This window comes from Chionomys nivalis, chromosome 1 (genome assembly GCF_950005125.1).
Source record: "Chionomys nivalis chromosome 1, mChiNiv1.1, whole genome shotgun sequence".
Taxonomy (NCBI): Eukaryota; Metazoa; Chordata; class Mammalia; order Rodentia; family Cricetidae; genus Chionomys; species Chionomys nivalis.
Genome location: NC_080086.1, coordinates 176,355,791 through 176,368,510, shown reverse-complemented (window position 1 = coordinate 176,368,510; position 12,720 = coordinate 176,355,791).

The following is a 12,720-nucleotide window of genomic DNA, read 5'->3' as shown; positions in this document are numbered from 1 at the left end:
ATTATTCAATGGAAATTAAAGCTGTTCTTTTAACTCAAATGCCTTATCAACTTTGTTTCCTTAGAAAGATCTTTAAGGCTCCTAAGTTAATAGATGGGTTTGAGAGCAGCCTAAGTATCACCTTGGGGATTTTAACATCATTGTCACAGCAAGAAATGAAAAGTAGAGTGTTTAGCGAGGAGAGAGACTGTCGGATTGTCAACTCAGAAAGTGCTTCCTCTGCAATATCACTCTTGAGAGTACCATTGCCAAATGGGTTTGAGGGGAAAAAATGTTTCTAAGAATGTGCTTTGTTAAATAAGCAAAAGCTATTTTCAATCAAAATCTGCTCTGAGAAATGTTGGTTTTTATCCCACTTCAAAGAGAATTTTTTATGTACCTTGCCTATTTGCATTTTAAGATACAAGAAGGAAAACAGCAGCAAACTGACAAGAGGGTTTAGAAGGAAATTGCAAACACAATGGCATCTCCACTTACAGTTTTGAATGAGAAATTTTCAGTTTTTATTGTTTACTGTAGAATTTCGGTCTTTATGCTTTTAATTTGGGGAGTTCCAGAATGAATTTAATACTGTATTGTAAAATTCAGTTTGAAGGGATGGCGTATAATATATATTCTTACTGACATAACTTTTGTTGACACCCAATACTGATATGTTTTAGAGTTCATTCCAAATATAGCACATACCTTTTATTCACTACAAGATTTCATGTGAACTTGTATATTTCTTAAAAGATTGTTTTTCATTCTTAAAATCTATTCTTAATTGTATTTGCTCTTTGAACAGTTGATTATATATATATATATGTATACACACACACACACACACACACACACATATATATATATAGAGAGAGAGAGAGAGAGAGAGAGAGAGAGAGAGAGAGAGAGAAAGTGTATAGACCTTTCCCACCTTGCCACATTCCAACATTTTTCTGTCCTCCATTCCTTTGTATACCCACAAATATCTTTCTCATATTCGTGTTTATTTGTTTAGTTTGGTGACCCACTGTATTTAACCAGGGCCATCTCAGTAAACATGGGTTTAGAGCGATCCACGAGAGTCTGGTAGGCTCAGCTGTGATAGACTCAGAACTAAAGATAAAAAATCCACTTCTCCCAAAATCCATCAATAGCCAATAGTTTAGTTCTTCCCAGATGCATGACTTACTTTTTTCATGACAAATCAAAGACAAAACAAAGGAAAACAAATGAACAAACACAATCTAAAAAATTAACCCCTCAAAAAAACAAAAACAGGGTCAGTCTTATCGAGGTCTAGTACAAGCAGCTGTGGATGGCTTTATTTTTTTTCTTTATGAAATTGCATTTTATTAATTACAATTGTGGTTTCAAATATTAAGTTTCTGAAATCAAGATACAGATATAAGTGATACTCAACCATAAAGTCACCAAATAGAGCACAGATTTCCTGATGATCACCTCTGCTTCAAATGTGCCATGTGGTCTACCCAGAAGCCTGTTTCATACACAGCCTCGGGTGCCTCCTTCTGCATTCCTCACAAGTCTTCCAACTTTCTCTGAATGTCTCTATCCTCCATTGCAGGATTATTTTTTTTCTTGATGCCATGGGCAAATAATAACAGAAGAAGAGATTCTTCCTAAGAAGACATGTTGGAAGTCATGCTTTCAGTTCATAATTATAGTGAGTGTGTCACTATCTACGGAATGTTATTTCACAAATACCCCATTCTTCAGACTCTACATTCTGCCCATCATGTTCCCCAGTGTATACCAAGCTTTAGAGATGGTAGTGTAAATATCTTGTTTTGAGATACTAGTTTAATATTTGAGGAAATTTTATTTTTTATACATTTTTAACTAACATAGATTTATATCACTTTCCTATTCATTTTTCTCCCTCTGTCCCCTCCCTGGTACTCTTCTTCCAGCCACTGCCATATCTTCCACTCTCAAATTGATCACTTCTTTTTAAATTATTATGGATACATACACACACATGTATGTATATATAAATTAATATATATCCAACATGCCAAGTCTGTTTTTATTTGTTGCTTTGTGTGTATATGTGTGTGTGTGTGTGTGTGTGTGTATGCTTTCCTGAATAAACGTTTCATACTGAATGACTATTAAGACTGCTTCATCCCTGGAGCAGATAATTCTCCTTCTCCCAGTAGCGGTTAATTACCTGTACTTCTTTGTCTAGGGTTGGGACTCTGTGGAATTTTTCCTCTTCCAAATTAACACGTCTGTTGCTGTGCTATTTTTCTAATCTTGTTTATGCAGACATTTCTACGAGACACAATTTCATAGCAGACTTTGTGGTGTTCTGGCTTTTACAGTTTTCCCCAGTCTCTTCTGAGACATTCCCTGAGACACAGACGCAGGGATGGTAATGTGCCTGTATTTACTGTGTCTGGGATTCCCATCATCCATTAACTCTCTGCATTGTGTACAGTGGTAGTTTTCTTTAATGGTTTCCATTTTCTGGAAAGAATATCTACCTTCTCGTTTTAAAGTATACTTTATAAAGTAGTACTTTTTCTTTAAAAAAAAAACAGAATTATCAATCTAGTCTTTCCTTTTGTTAATTATATAATATATATTTGTCCAAGCCCTCAGTTCTACCATGTTATTTAGTGAATGGTTTAATTTTTAAAAATGTACCTGTAGCCCAACTTATTCAAAACAAATTCCATAAGCTGAACAATGAGTTCCTGAATCTGATTATGAATTCAAAATATTTCATTTTATTATCTACACAAAACAGTAAATAAATATTGTAATATTCATCCTATGTTTTCAATAAAAAATAAAATGGAAAATTCCCTACCTCATTATGTATATGCATTTTGATTTTAAGGAGTAAGGGTTTGGAGGGTAAAATAAATAGCCTCATAGGTATTGTTTAAATTCAAGGCATTGCTAAGATTCTTTTAAAGCAGAATAAAATATTTGGGAAATAGCTGGCCACATTCCTGACTTAATGCTTATAGTATTGAGAATATTATATAATTACATCACTCCTCCTACTTCCTCTTTTCTCCCTCTAAATCTTTCCATATTGTCTTTATTGCTCTCTTTCAAATTCATGACTCATTTTTCATTATTATTTTATGGATATATGTATATGTATATATTTATACAATCCTAAACACAATCAACTCAGTTTATTTAATATAACTTATATGTAAGTTTTTTGGGCTGACTTTTGGTATTGTATAAGTATTTTCCTGACTCTTAGCATTATATAATTTCCTGTATTTCTTTGCATGCGGTTGAAGCCTCTTTGTCTTCTCCCTGTCTACATTGGATTGCCTATTTTTGCTCTTGTTGTTCAATTCATGTTTATGTGATACTGTTGTTAAGACTTTATGGATGTAGATCATGATTTTACTAGGAGACCAAGTCTTAAACAAAACTCTCTGATCCTCTTACTCTTAAATTTTTCTTCTCTCTCACAATATTGTTTTGTTGATACATCCACTGAGAGTTAGTTCCACAACTCTGTATCTCAATTGGTGGTGGTTCTCTCTAATGGTCTCCTTTTGTGGCAAATAGAAGTTTTCTTGATAAGGGACAGTACCTATCTGGAGGATATAAGGACAAATTTTTTAAGCGTAGTGAAGGATAATGCTGCTTTAGTAAATTGGTAGATAGAGATTCTTCTCCAAGTTTTATCAACTTCACTAGACCAGGGTAGTAGGCTTGGTGTCCAACTAGGAATGATTTTCTGTTCATTCACTAGGTTATTGGTACAATTATAGAAATTTTATTTAACCACCAAGGTACTGTACTCCTAGTGGTTATTGTGCTGTACATGCTGTTACTGTGGTTCAAAGGAGCTACCTGGGTAGGACAGTTGGTTTTTTTTCTCTTTTGAAAGCATGCATGGTACTTCTTGGTACTAGGAAAGCTAATTCTCAGGGAGCAGGCTCTCGAGTGCTTCCATCATAGGGGCTTGTGGGCCTTATGTCTGAAGTATATGGTGTCTTCATCAATAGGAACTTACTTTCTACCTCTGAAGACTTCCAGGGGATATTACAATAGGTGTTGCATTTTGATCATACTGTGTGAAGTTGTGTATGTCCTTCCTAACCTGCCTAAGGTACCTTCTGATTGGCTTAATCAAAAGTTGAATGGCAAATACCTACATAAGAGAGAATAGGCAGGACTTCTAGGTAGAGAGATGAATACAAGGGAAGAATCTGAAAGGCATGGAATCACCAACAAAACCCAGGGGAAAGAGGCATATGCTAATGAGGAAAGATCATGAGCCATGGTGCAGAATGGAGATTAACATAAGCAGGTTAACTTATGTTTTAAGAATTAGTTGGGAACAAGCCTAAAATAAGGTCAAGTTTACATAATTAATAACTATTAATTAGTAAGTATTCAGGAGCTGGCAGTATAAAGAAATGCCTATCACAAATAGGTTGTAATGTTTTAGTGGTCTTTTGGATAACCCTAACTAACAATTTCACAAAAGACTTCTCATGACTAGTGATGAATTTTGTTAGGTTGTCTTTGACTCTTTGAAGGAATATTGTCAGCCCAGATAATGAAATTTCAATATATACATATAACATATAAATAATGAAATTTTATATATTTATATATAGTTTGTATATGTCTTTTAACATACAGATTTATGTGTAGTATAAGTATGAACACTAAGGAATTAAAAATATTACTGTAATTATTGCTTATAATATTGATTAGTACCTACCATCTTTTGTTTTATACTTCATACATAATATTTGTTGATTAATTTTTGGTAGCACCAAAACTGTGGGAACAGCTAGAAAATTTCTCAATATTGTTGCTGCTGTGGTCTAAGAAATCCTACATGGTCTTGTAGGCATGGATACACTGGGTACACTGGGTAAGACAGAATAGAAAACAACTGTTCCTCTAATCCTGTTCCATTTTGATGCATATTTTCTATGCATTTTATGGTATGTAGTAGTAGTAAGTTTCAAAAATGTACTAAATGCAGTGTTTCTTTGACCTTGTTCTTTAAGAAATTTATTTTTAAAAGCTACTACTCTATCGAGGACAGCAGATGACTACAGATGGCGCCCAGACGTGGATGACTGAATCCACTGAAAGCCTGAGAAAGCTTGGGAAAGAATAAAGCGTGTTTTCTTGGTAGCAGCAATTTCTCGGGTCTGCTCTGCTTGCTAGAGGCAAGCAAGTGCTCTCATCTAAGAGAGGCTTCCTGACTCAGCTTCAGCTGTGAAACCTTGCAGCTCATTTAAGAGGTCCTGCCACGAAATACTTAAAACGGTGTTGGTGAAAAGCTGAAGACATGCTTTTCGGTTTTCAGCCGTAGCAGGAAAAAAGTTGTGCTGTTTTAAAATGCCGGCTTTCTGGGCCATCCTGCCAGGGCAAACTCTTGGCTGTTTGAGGCAGGAGGGCCGACTACAGAGAGAGGACTTGATTGTTGTCTGTGGATGTAATGCTGCAGTTTGCTTGTTGGCAAAGACCTTGAAACGCCACAGAGTTGTGATAAACATGGCTACAGCTGGTATCTCCGCCATGAGGCTAGAAAGCTAAGGAATGGCACGGCTTTCGTCCTACTGATATTGCTCAGTAATTTAAAGGCTCGTGTGGTCAGAAAAAGAGAGAGATACAGTAAAGAGAGATTCAAAGACAAAGAAAACCTTTAAATAATTTACAGTGTACTTAAAAATATAAGCAGACTAAATGTTAAAGTTCTTAAAAGTAAAAAAAAAAAAAAAAAAAAAAAACAAAAATAAGGAAGAAAGAAAGTAGTTGGGTGTGGTAGTACACACCTTTAATCCCAACACTTTGGAGGCAGAGGGAGATTGACCTCTGTGACTTCAAGGTAGCACACGCCTTTAATCCCAATGCCTAGGAGGCAGAGACAGAAGGATCTCTGAGAGTTCAAGGACAGTCTGGTCTACAGAGTTATTCCAGGACAAATATATACAGAGAATATAAAACAAAAGTAAAAATAAACAAAGTAGAGTTAAAATAAAGCTGCACAAAGATGGAAAATTCACAGAGAATCTTGATACTGTATGCTATTATGCCCCAAAATAAAGACACACAAACTCTATTCTTTTAAACACTGCTTGGCCCATTTCTGTTCATGTATGTAGCACCCCAAGGTGCGCTTACCGGGAAGATTCTAGCCTACGTCCATCCTGGGTCAGAGCTTCATCGTGTCTGCTCTGGAGAAGAGAGCATGGCATCTGTCTCTGAGAGGAGCTGCCTTGCATCTGAGCTCACTTTCTCTTTTTTCCATATCAGTCTAGCTTGTGAGTTAAGTACTATTACTTGAGCTGTGTGGCATCACTGACACTAAATGTAAGATATTGGCAGATCTCGATGCAGGTGAGAAAAAAATGTCAGAAGTGTGTCCATCTGTGCAGCAGCTATGAATAAGAACTTATTTTTTTTCCTTCCAACCAGAAAGAAGAATGAATTTGGGTCCAGATGAGCACCTTCTCACAGAGAATGAAAAGCTTTCCATTCTTAAAAACTGATGTCTGCTGAGGAGTGTAGTATTTTTTAAGTGCAATGTTAAGTTGAGGCCGTGTTTCATCTGACCAGTGTATCCCTGAAGTCAACAATCTGTGTGAAATTATAAAGTCATTGTAGTAGTCTGAAACAGCTTCACTGTATGTTTAACTTGATCAAGTGTTGGATCAGTGTAACAAGAAACATATTTTAAACATCTTTATCATCTTACCTCATTAAGAAATAGGATGTTTTCAGTAAAAAAAAGGAGTATAATGCATTTTTAAAGGACAGTAGGAGCAAGACTGTAGATTCTGAAGCTCAGTTTATTGAGAATGTATTTAGTTCCATGGTCTAGTACAGTTTGCTAATCTCTGTGCAACAGATTGGGAAATAGATGGAAGAGCCAAAATACAAGAAGACACCATGAACTGCTTGAAAACCAAAGTGGATACATTTTGCAAAATAACAGGTATCCAGATTTCAATGATTTGGGCTTGATTCAAAATTAAAGGTAGCATAAAATTTCTGCTACATATAAGTAGGTAAATAAATGGGTGAGTAACTTAATTATACTCACTTTTCTATTCTTATTTATCAAATTCTGAATCCTGTGTGAATTATCTGCCTTCCTTACTATTATGACCAAACACTTGAAAGGAAAGAAGTTAAGAAAGTTGGGGCTTATTGTGGCATGCAGTTTAAGGAAATACAGTTTATTTAACAAGAAAGATGTGGAAGAAGGAACTTGTAAACACACTGCATCTCCAATCAGAAAACAGAAGGATGAATATTGGTACTCAGTTCAATTTTTACTTTTATTTATTTATAATTAATTTGTTCTATACATATATGTTGGTTATGTGTATTCTTGTTTACATACGTGTTGGAGCAGATATGTGTTGGTGCAGATGTCTGTTTGGATGCTTGTATATGTGTATGTGTTAGTGTATTAGTGTGTTGTACAGAAGTCAACTACTGGTGTAAGATTTTAACACAAATTCACTTGGGTTTTCAAGACAGAGTATTTCACTGAGACCTAAGATTCAGTTTGATTGGATAGTGCCTGTATTGGACTGGTCTCCAGTAGTTCAGGCCAGTTCTTTACCATAGATCACTGTATCTGCTTCTATCAGTTGCTTGATAAAAGTTCTATGATGAAAATTAAGGTAGTATCAATTTGATTACAGGGGAAGGCCAGTTTAGGTGTCCTCTCCATTGTTGCTTAGAGACTTAGATGGGGTCTTCCTTGTGGATTCCTAGGAATTTCCCTATAACTGTGTTTCTTGCTAACCCTTTAATGGCTCCCTAAATCAAGAAATCTCTTTCCTTTCTCTCCCTCACTATCCTTGCCCTTTCTTGAGAATCCCATTTACTCATGTTTTCCTCCTCTTTCCCCTTCTCTTCGCCCTCATCTTCCACCCTCCCTTCTCTTCCAATTTTAACAGATCTTAACTATTTCCCCTTTTCAGGGGAACCAATGTATGTCTTTCTTAGGGTTCTCCTTGTTATCCACTTTCTCAGGAATCATGGACTATAGGCTGGTTATCCTTTGCTTTATATATAAATATCTACTAATAAATGAGTACATACCATGTTTGTCTTTCTGGGTCTGGGTTACCTCACTCAGGATTGTTTTTCCTATTTCCATCCATTTGAATGCAAATTTCAATGTTATTTTTTAACACTGAGTAATATTCCATTGTGTGAATATACCACATTTTCTTTATCCATCCTTCTGTTGAGCAGCACCAAGGTTGTTTCTGTGCTCTGGCTATTACAAATAATACTGCTATGAACAGTTGGGTGAATGTCCTTGTGGTATGAGTGTGCTGTCTTTGAGTATATGCCCACTGAATGGGGATGACAGTTGTGAGGCTTAAGCAGTCTGAGGGGTCACTGCCGGTGGGACCAGGTTTACCCTTAGTGCTTGAACTGGCATCTTGGAGCATATTCTCTTTGGAGGGATACTATGCTTAGCCTGGATATAGGGGAGGAAAGCCTTGGTCTTGTCTCTAAATGAAATATCAGACTTTGTTGACTCCCCATGGGAAGCCTTACCCTTTCTGAGGAGTGGATAGGACCTGGGATGGGGAGAATGGTGGGGTGGGAGGAAAGGAGATTGTGGGAACAGGGATAGCTGTGTAAAATGAGAAAATATTGCATTAAACAATCTTAATATACAAAAAGGAAAAAAGACACTACACTAATTACACAGATGTTTCTACAACTATTGTCTGTGAAGTATGCACTGCATATAAAGTAATAATATTGACAAATTTTTGTGAGAGTACTGGAGTTCTGTTTAATTACCTACATTCTATATTGCAATGCATATTTGTTATGTTTTTTAAATTGTATCTTCACTTTTAATGCCTTTTGACCAAGGCATTGTAAGACAGATAATCAAACTAACAAAGACAACTGCTGACTATAGCATTTACATTCTAATAGAAAATTGCTATTTAAGAAGAAAACACTTTTATTTGTTGCCACCTTGCCTCACATAAATTTGTATTTGTACAGTAAGTAGTTCAAATATCCTTTCAAATTAGACATATAATTTTACTTTGAAGAAAAGGAGAAAAATAGGTTCTTCAGTATGAAGTAGGTAAAAACACATAAGGTACTTCTGTATTTTAATTTAGGATTTTGTTAACATCCCAACATATATTAATTTCAGTGTGTTTTTAGAAAGGTTAATTTTGCATTAAACTAGCCCTTTATTTACATAGGTAATGAAACTTATTTGTAAGCTCTGTAACTCAGAGGTTGTGGTCTGTTACCAATGGAATGGGAATTAAAACAGCATCAGATAAGATGGTTGTGCTAACTCAGTTTGATTAGCACCATGCTCAAATCAACTTATGCAATCAGGCAGAAGAATGAACTGTAATTTTAGTATAATTGCTTCACTAAAGCTTCTACTAGACTTCTGACTTTTATTTTATGGCAATTATGCAATTTTCATTAAGCTGAAATATAAGAGTCTGTGTTGTTTAATAATATTAATATCCAAAGTTCAATAATTAGTTCTGTATACATCTTTGTACTAAAAAAACTAAAGAAGATTAAAGAAAAATGTGTAGATGAACTGGAACGATTGTTCAACAATTAAGAGTACTGACTACTCTTCCAGAGGATCCACCCAGGTTCAGTTTCCAGAACTAGCATGGCAGCTCACAACAGTCTATAACTCTACTACCAGAGGAGCTGACATGCATGCAGGCAAAACCTATGCATGCAAAATAAACAACAATTTTAAAAAATAAAAGTGTGTAGAAAATGTCGAATTGAGAGTCTTTCATTGGGGCTTTTGGCATCTTGAAAACAAGAAAGTCAAATCTCACAAAGTACATGAGAAATCCAACATTACTATGGCATCACAAGTTGCTATATCCCTATTGATCCTATGTCATTTAAGTGCTATGTCATCTGTAATATTTCATCTATGTGTGTTTCACTCTGAAGTGACTTTCAGAAATATTTTTGAATAATAAATGTTCTCATGCATATATAGCATAGTTTGCTAATAAAGTAAAATATATTAAAATCTATCTAAAATGACAAGAGGGCTTGATTTTACCTCATACTGTGCACTTTAGGAAATTGTTCAATGGGGTATATTGATAAACTATGTTATAATGGCACAACAATTCTTCCATAATTAATATGCTGGTGCATAGATTTAATAGATTGTAGATATGGAAAACTCAAATAAGAAAGTTAATAATTTTTATCTAAAATATAAACCAATATGAATTAATTTGTGAAACGGTTTAGATTTTAAGAACTGCCCACATGGTTAATTCTAGTTCGACATTCCTTTTCATGTAAGTAAAGAATACCCACTGCATTTTTGTGGAGGAGTACCAATATTCTGTCAAAAATCTGGCAAGTCATGGGCATAGAGGCTTTACAGAGTTGGCAATGAAAGAATATTGGGTTCAGAAAGTCTCCAACTGAGCTTTGAAGATCATTGGAAACAACAAAATCATGTCTTGGCCTGAGTTTATGATTGACAATACTACACCAAGAATCTAATTTTAACCTTATAAAGATACTTCTTACTTTTAATTGGAATGTTCTCATTCTATACTGTACAAGCTTGTCTGATCTTGACAGATTTTTCCAAAATGTGTGTTTCAGTGAGCCATACCTTGGACATGAACCTTGACTATCTTCCATCCAATTATTTAAACAAATCAAAATGATTTTAGATTGGCAGTTCTTGTTGCTATGATTTTCCAATGTCAGGTGATTTGTCTTTATTTCCTAACCTGCCTCAAAACATGGGCTTTAGATTTATTTAAAAATCTGCACACTATTATTTGTACTGAATTTGTGCTATTTTAATTCTCATTTTTTCTGTTTTGAGTTTTGATTTACAAGTAAATCCATATATTTAAAGCTCAGAAGATGATGTTTTATTATGTACTATAAAATGTGTTGCCGGGCGGTGGTGGCACACGCCTTTAATCTCAGCACTCGGGAGGCAGAGGCAGGTGAATCTCTGTGAGTTCGAGACCAGCCTGGTCTACAAGAGTTAGTTCCAGGACAGGCTCCAAAGCCACAGAGAAACCCTGTCTCGAAAAACCAAAAATAAAATAAAATAAAATAAAATAAATAAAATAAAATGAGTGTGACAATATTATATATGACAACACACATATTGACCTTTACATAATAAGGCAAGGTAAGAATACATGAGATTACTCTGGCTAATTTCAAGAACATAATATATTATTCATGAGCTACTATTCTATATATTAAGACTTAGAAAAACTATTTATCTTCTGAGTAAAAATTGGTACCCTTTGACTAATTCCTCCCCCTTTTCCTGTCTTTCTAATTTTTCTCATGACCAATTACTCCATATTTCTATGAGTTTTATAATTTAGGTTACACATAGTGGTGAGAGTCTTCATTATCTGTCATTCTGTGTCAGGCTGATGAATTCCATTAGTATAATACTCTGTAATTTCATAAACGTTATGGCAAATAGCAGAATGACCATTTTAAAAACTGAATCATAGATTCCCTGTATATCTATAATGAATTTTAATTTTCTATTCACCTACCAATGAATATCCCACCTCGTCTTAGCGATTATAAATTTTATAGGAATTAAAGATGAATTTGCTATGATTTAAATGCACATAGTCTTCCAAAGCCCCATGTGATAGAAGCTCGATACTCACTGTGGTGGTGGAACTTTGTTAAAATATAAGAGATGAGATCTACAGCCATGTGTTTTGGTCACCGATGATCCTACACTAAGAATGGAGTTCTGGGTCCCCACAGTGAACATTTATAATAGAATGAAATAATTTTTACAATTTGAGCCTGACCACACTCATGTCTCTGAGTTTACACTTCAGCTGTAACCTTCTACTCCTGCATAGGGTCTTGCTACTGCCACCTTTCATGCTGTTATTAAGCTAAGATTGTCCTTACCACATCTGAGCTGAGATGATGATAGCATCATGACTCTAAAAGCTAAGTAAAGCTTTCTTCATCAGTAACCTGTGTCTGTTCTTTAAATATAATGAAGATAGTTTTTGAGACAGTGATATGCTAGTAAAGTACATAGAAAATCCTTTACTATCCTTTATAATATTTATTATGTTAAATGTAAGCAGGACTGATTATCCTATGAAAAGACTGACAGGGTGAATGGATATATAAATATACAAGATATAAATATATAAGATGCCTTCAAAAAATTCACATCAGCTTTAAAGACAAATGTGATGCCCTAGTGATTTCCTATGAGTGCAGAAATGCACACTGTCACTATACAAATCTTAAGTTTGGGTGTCATCTGAAACATTATCTCAACCTGACGTTGTTACAAGCACGATAATTATTTTTCTGTGTTGAAAGAGGTTTTTTGTCCCACCCAGTCCCGTAGCCATTCAGAGGCCTACATTAATTATGAACTAGTTAGTCTGTTAGTTCAGGCTTTTTATTAATTAACTCTTACATCTCACATTAACCCATAATTTTTGTCTGTGTTAGCCACGTGGCTTGGTACCTTTTATCAGTGAAACGTTTTCATCTTGCTTCCTCTGCATCTGGGTGATGACTGCAGACTGAGCCTTTCCTCTTCCCAGAATTTTCCTATTCTGGTTGTCTCACCTATGCTTCCTACCTGGCTACTGGACAATTAGCCTTTTACTAAACCAATACAAATGACAATTCTTTACAGGGTATAAGACCATTGTCCCACAGCAGCGTTCAATT